Source organism: Vombatus ursinus, unplaced genomic scaffold (assembly GCF_900497805.2).
Source record: "Vombatus ursinus unplaced genomic scaffold, bare-nosed wombat genome assembly UNPS02014779.1, whole genome shotgun sequence".
In the NCBI taxonomy this organism is placed as follows: Eukaryota; Metazoa; Chordata; class Mammalia; order Diprotodontia; family Vombatidae; genus Vombatus; species Vombatus ursinus.
The window spans coordinates 22478707-22486302 of record NW_020954557.1 but is presented as its reverse complement, the minus strand read 5'-3'; positions in this window follow the sequence as shown (position 1 = coordinate 22486302).

Sequence of the window (7596 nt, the reverse complement as noted above, 5' to 3'; positions counted from 1 at the left end):
CTAGACATCTCCAGTGAACATCCCATCAACATGCCCCCAAAAGAAACTCAATATTTTCTCTCCTAAACCATCCCCTCCTCCATCACCATCTTCCCAACCACCCAGGTTTGTAATCCCAAAGTCATCCCTTCCTCTTCCTCACTCCCAACCCCTCATAATCAATCATTTAAATAATTTGCCAAGAACTGTTGATTCTACTTCCACATCTTTTGCATCCCATTCCTTTCTCTCCTCATACACATTTGTGCCACTATAGTTCAAGCCCTCATCACCTCTTACATAGACTATTCAATAGCCTTTTTATCTTCCTTCAAGGCACAGTTCAGCTCCACCTCCAAGAAGCCTTCTGTGAGCCCTGCCTCCACTTGTTCATGTTATCTCCTGGGGATTTACTTGTGTACATGTTGTATTCCCCCAATAGAATATAAGCTCCCCGAGGGCAGGGATGGTTTATGTTTTGTCTTTTTATATCCAATTCCTAGGACAGTATCTTGTACATCAAAAAAGTCTCAATAAATGTTCGTTGAATAGGATCGTTTATGGGGAGTTTCCAAAGGTAGAGTTCCAAAAACAGTTCGCATTAGTCCGGAAATACCAGGAGATTCTCTGCCTATAGGATGAATGAATCTGGGTAATTAATTGTGCACTTGAGACAAAGGCAGCTGGCTGTACCAATCTCTAGAGCAACTTATTTGCTTTCTGCAAGGCTTCAAATTCATCTCAGTACGTAGCAAAAACATTAGGAGAGGGGCAGCTAGGTGCAGCAGTGGATAGAGCACCCCTATGCCTAAGCAAAAAAAAAAAACAACAACAACAACAACAAAAAACAAAAACATTAGTAGTAATCCAGTCCACCCCGATCATTTTACAGATGAGGAAACTGGGGCCCAAAGGGGTTAAGTGATTTGTCTAAGATTAGACAGATAGTAAACAGCAGAGCTGGGATTTGAACCCAGGTCCTTTGACTTCAAAACCAGTACTCTTTCCTCTACCCAAGATGGGGGAGCAGAGTTTGTTTTGGTTTGGCATGAGATACTCTTGAACCCCACCCCTAAGGGCCCTAGATGTATGTTGGTGATTTAGGAGCAGTATCATGACTCTGAAGAAAAGACCCTCTTCTTGAGAAGTGGGGCTGGGGCCCCAGTTGTGAACCAAGAGAATAAATGGGATTCCATATCCAATCAAACCAGACTTCCTAAAGTAAGTCCTCACAGGTGCTAGGCAGAAGGTCAGAGAAGTGTTTTTAGCAGGGTCTAAATCTGGGAAAGTTGGCACTGAGTAGGCTTAGGAGAACATATGAGAACTAACTTTGAAAGAGGAGAGTTGGGTCAGTGAAAGGATGGTTTGTCTCATGCAGATTCTTTGCCTGACACAGTATACGTTTAACGCGGCAGCTTGTTCTGATACACTGGTATATTGCTGGGGACCTAAGCCATCCCTTCCATCTCTCTTTTGCCTGTCAGTTTCCTGTTTGAATAATGTATCAGGTCTGAACATCCTTGAGAGGCTGCAGGCATGGTGGAAAGAACATTGCCTCTGGGATCAGAGGACCTGAGTTCAAATTCTGCCTTGGCTCCTCAGTAGCTGAATGATCTGGGGCAAGTCACTCAACTCCTCTGGGCCTCAGTTTCCTCATCTATAAAATGAGGTGGTTATAATAGATTATCCCTTTTATTTCTCTGAATTCCATATTTTTAATATAGGACAATGGATGTCATTGAGGCAGGCACAAGTGAACATCTCACATGGTCTTATTACTTGGTCCTTGGCTAGCTAAGGATGATATAGTTTGCAACAAATGTCTCTCCTAAGAGAGTCATACTCTTATTTCACCATGTAGCTTGTATAAATCACCAAGTATCTTGTCCCAAAATAGTCAGCTCTCTTTTTTTCCTCTCTTAATAGTATTTTTTCCAATTACACATAAAAGATAGTTTTCAACATCCATTTTTTTAAGATTTCATGTTCCAAATTTTTCTCCCGTCTTCCCTTCTCTCCCCTCTCCCCAAGACAGCAAGCAATCTGATATAGGTTATTCGTGTGATATATTTTATGTCACTTCTTGCACATAAGGCAATCATTAGTAATGTTACAGACCATTTAAATCCTTCCATTACCCTTCAGGTCATCTGTGGTTTTGAAATTTTAGAGATTGTTGTTTTCCAAAATTTATCATGTTAAACATATTTCCACATTAGTCATGTTGTGAAAGAACAATCAGAACAAAAGGGAAAAGTCATAAGAAAGAAAAAAACAGATCAAAAACAGTGAAAATAGTATGCTTCAATATGCATTTAGACTCCATAGTTCTTTCTCTGGATGTGGATATAATTTTCCATTTTGAATCTTTTGGAATTGTCTTAGATCCTTCCTTGTATTGCTGAGAAGAGCTAAGTCTATTAAAGTAAGTCATTGCACAGTGTTGCTGTTACTGTGTACAATATTCTCCTGGTTCTGCTCACTTCACTCAGCATCAGTTCGTGTAAATCTTTCCAGGTTTTTCTGAAGTCTGCCTGCTCATCATTTCTTATACCACATTCCATTACATTCATATACCACAACTTGTTCAGCCATTCCCCAATTGATGGTCATCTCTTCAATTTTCAATTCTTTACCACCACAAAAAAGAGCTGCTGTAAATATTTTTGTACACGTGGGTCGTTTTCCCTTTTTTATGATCTCTTTGGCATACAGACCTAGTAGTGATCATCAACTTTCTTTATTCAATTGTTCATTAAACATATATTAATATAGTTAATTATACAATAATTAAATTATTAAGCACATACTATGTGCTGGATGCTGGGGGGAAGGAATTTAAAATTTTGTTGTTCAGCCGTGTATGACTCTTCGTGACCCCTTGGGCCATACTGTCCATGGGATTTTCTTGGCAGAGATATTGGAATAGTTTGCCATTTCCTTCTTCAGAGGATTAAGTGACTTGCCCAGGGTCCCACAGCTGGTGTCTGAGGCCAGATTTGAACTTTCTGTCTCCAGGCACAGTACTGTATCCACTGAGCCAACCACCTGCCCCAGGTATTTTAATATTTCAGTGGATTTATGATCTCATCACAGTGGGGGCAGATCAGAACCTAATTAGATCTTTTTATTCTTGGTAATTTTGTCCACATCCTCCCATAATTCTTATAGACTGCCTAACCCAAGAGTAGGGAACCTATGGCTTCAAAGCCACACGTGAACTTCTAGGTCTTCGGGTGTGGCCTTTTGACTGAGTCCAAGTTTTATAGAAAAAAATTCTTTAATTAAGGGGATTTGTTCTGTAAAGTTTTTGGATTCAGTCAAAGGACTGCACCCAAGGACCCAGAGGGCCACATGTAGCCTCGAGGTTGCAGGTTTCCCACCCCTGGCCTAATCTGATGTACTTCCCCAGGTCTTTTGCCATTGTCCAGGTGGTCATGCATTGCTCAGAATGCCTATCTGTTATCTCCAGCACTCTCTACATTACTGGCCCACTACCTTTTCTGATTATACATCTCCTGGGTGATATACATTATGTCAATTCTTGCACATAAGTCAATCATTAGTAATGTTACAGCCTATTTAAATCCTTCCATTATCCTTCAGGTCATCTGTAGTTTTGAAATTTTGGAAATTGTTGTTTTCCAAAATTTAAAACAGTAACACTTCACCTGAAGGAAGTCCATAGAGTTTCAGCAAAATGATTATGGTGTTTAAAAATTTTTTTTCTTCCAGAGATCAGCTTGAAAGATATTAAGAATAAGTCCAGGGGTGGGCTGGAGCCAGCTTGAACCAGCTTGTGGAGTCAATTGTTAAACTTTCAATGTGAGCATTTATACACCTCAGAAATTGGAAAATTTGGCAAATTAGGGCTTGATTTATTGTTTTGTTGATTGTCTGGGCCTAAGAAAGTGATGGAGAAAATATTAATAATTCAGATTACATTTGAAAAGTATATTGTGAGTACTTGCATTTTAGCTTGTCTTGTTTCGGTTTTAGGATGAGGATTGTTAAACATTTACTAACTTGCCCCTGATAAGTACAACAGTATTTGACCTTTTAGGGGAACTAAAGCAATCACCATATTGCTTCTCATTTATCTCCCTCTTGGGAGAGAGATACCCCAACTTCTACTTAGGAAGGCATTGTGCTAGAGTAGAAATTCAGTTAGATGGACAATCTTTAGAGTCAGCATCAATATTCGTGTATTTGAACCAACCATGTAAATGGACAAGGAAAGCTTGCATTGTTAAACTGAAGATGGAGAATGAGCTGGATTAACTCTGCAGAGCTTCTTTAATGACCCTAAACTTCTCAAAGACAAAGGCCCACATTTTTTATATTCTACCAGTGATGGTGTTTAGATGAAAGTTGGGGAACACTATGGTCTCCAAAGAATTAAAAATGAGTACCACTCATAAAGCAATGGAGAGATGTATGATAGGTGTAAGCGACCTGGGACACATAACAAATAAAGAACGATCCTTTTTCCAAAGAAGATAGATGTACAAGATTGGTCATGTGTTGAAAGTAGGGAATAACCACCATGTGGGCCCTGGGCTCCACTGAGAACCCTCTGATGTCAAGAGAAAGCAAGGAAGGGTCCTGATGGCAAAATCTATGCAGGGAACATCTTCATTGATGAGATCACAGATCCATTTGAGTAATTTGAATCTTAAAGAAATATTAAATTTCTGAAATAGTTATTCATAGGCCATCTATTTTTTAAACTTTGTTCATCTAGGTTTAAGAAAACAATAAGAAGAAAGTTCCTATCATGAACTTTACTTCTATTTGCTACCTTCCCTTCCTATTACTTAACCTACCCCCCCCAGATCCTTCCCTTATCCTCCCATTCCCCTAAATCTAAACTCTTCCATATCCCCCTTTGACCTATTCCTTCACCTTCCCCATATTCTTTCTAAACAAAGGAGAAGGAGGAAAAGGAGGAGGAGCTTTTTTTGTCGTTCAGCTCTTTCAGTTGCTTCCAACTTTTCGGGACCCCATTTGGGGTTCTTTTGGTAACCTTCTCCAGCTCATTTTACAGATAAGGAAACTGAGGTAAACAAGGATAAGTGACTTGCCCAGGGTCATACAGCTAGTAAGTGTCTGACCTCAGGAAGATGAGCCTTCCTGACTCCAGGCCCAGTGTTCTGTCCACTGTGCCACCTTGCTGCCCTTAGCTATAAAAGACTTAAGGGCTAATTACCCAGTAATTCCTTGACCATTCTAGAGTTCTGGTTTCCCTAGTTCTCTAACCTTAAGCCTATTCTGTTCTCCAGCGTGAATGATTGGGCAGGGAAAAGACCATAATTTCTTGTACCTGCCTAACCATATTCTTGCCCTTTCATGTGCAGATATGACCTGCCAAAACCTGAAAGGGGCATTGAAGTACACCCTTTTGTCATGAACAGGGTAAATCCAACACCAGACTGAACATTGTGAAGCCTGTTTTTATCCTTTTCTGTTGTTTATTCTTATAACTAACCTCAGCTTTCTCATCTGTAAAATAGGGTGGTTGGGGTAGGTAATTGCTAAGGTTCCTTCCAACTCTAAAGTTATACAATTGTATAATTCTCTGGCTACTAATCTATCCATTATAGAGCACTGAACATTTTAAAGAATATTTTTGGGGCTTTAGCCATTCACCCTTGTTAAAGTTACATTGACTTTCTCAGAACAGTCCTAGTGAGGTAAGTAGTGTACATAATAGTATATTCATTTTACAGATGAGGAAACTGAAACTCAGAAAGGTTGTGTCACACAGCTGGAAAACATTAGGATGGGAACCTGGGTCTTCAACCCAGGTCTTCCCAATTATAACCATCCTTCCCCTACTCCTCCCACCACACTAAGTTGGCACTTTGAAGGGAAATGCATGCTACATCATAGTGAGCTTGTTAGCTCTCTGGTGTGAGAGGAGCAGAAGAGGCTTCTGCTTCAAGATGTAGGGGCTCTTTCTCTTCTTTTTCACCTGACTGTGAAGAATGAGAGTCAGGCCAAATTTCTGTAATGGCTTTCTGATCATTGCAAACAATTCTTAGGATGAGGGGGATGGGCATTAGTTCTGTTGACCTTTGATTTTTTTTTAAAATGAGAATGAAAATGTCAAATATCTCAAATGTAAAACATGTTTCAGTCTTTTTTAACAAGAGAGGGGTAAGATAAATTAATTTTCTCAAGCATTTAAACCCTGAAGATGAGAGCATATATGTTTTATTTACTTGCAGTGAGAGCTGAGATAAATCATGTGGTCAGATCCTCAGCCACAGAACCCCTTCCTTGTTGCATCACTGGAGTAGGACAAAAGTTTGAGGTTTTTAGCCAAATGACTTGTCTGCCGACTTCTGTTACACACATCTGGAAGGAAGTGTAGCTAAAAAAAAATAATGCATTCCCATGGCTATTAGACATGAAGGATTGGTGCTGGGCAGAAAGGAGAAAAAAGACAGATCCTCTTCTAATATGACCCTAAATTAGGTGGTGTTCCTGCTGGACTGACTCCCTGGGAACTGGGGCTAGTTCCTTTTTGTCTTTGTATCTCTAGCACCTGGCACAGTGCCAGACACAAAGTGGGTGACTAATAAATTCTTGTTGGTTGACTTATACTGGTGTAATCTCTCCTTGGTGCTCTAGAACTCTGGCATATGAGAGGAAAAGTGGACAGGGAGGGCAGGAGAGAGAAAGAAAACATTGGGGGTGGCGGGGGAGAATTGAGAACTAGATAGCATATATAGCACTTAAAGGTTTCAAAGGGAGGCAGGTTCTATTATTTTAGTTTGTGGTGTTGTTCAGTTGTGTCTGACTCTTGGTGACTCCATTTGGGGTTTTCTTGGCAGAAATACTGGAGTGGTTTGCCATTTCCCTCAGTTCATTTTACAGATGAGGAAACTGAGGTATAGAGGGTTAAATGACTTGCCCAAACTCTCACCGCTAGTAAGTGTCTAAGGCCAGATTTGAACTTAGGTCTTCCTGACTCCAGGCCTGGCGCTCTGTCCACTTCACCACCTAGCCGTCCACATCTCAGTTTTACAAAGGATGAAATTTGAGACAGAGGTATTAATTGACTTGCCTCACAAAGCTACTGTTTGTGGCAGGATTCAAACTTGGATCTTCCTGATACTATGCCATGCTGCCTCTTAGAGCAATAGAATGGTTCAGTTACAGTAGCCCTAAAACCCTCCCTGGCTTGGCTATAGGTCATCCAGATCAATTCTGGAACCACAGATTTCCTCTAGGGTTGACCTTAGCTGATTGTGCTCCTTGGTATCACGGACTGCCTGAGTTCAAACTGGGGCTGTCCTGGCCTGGACCCCAACCCGCTAAATGGAACCAAAGTACTCTCCTCTGCTTATCCATCTCTGTCCTATTCTGTGTTGTCCCATTCCAAACTACTATTCCAGTTAGAATAGCAAGCAGCACTACAACCTGGTGATATACAGAGGAGAGATACTTAAGCTGGCCCTGAAACCAGGTAGATTTAAGATTTCTGACCTTTTGTTGTGTGGGGATTAGTGTGTGTGTGTGGGGGGGAATTTGTCCTTGTTTGCCATGGTGAAAATACAATAATGTTTATCATTAATATAAAATCCATCCAGGGTTCTGGGAAAACCAGTT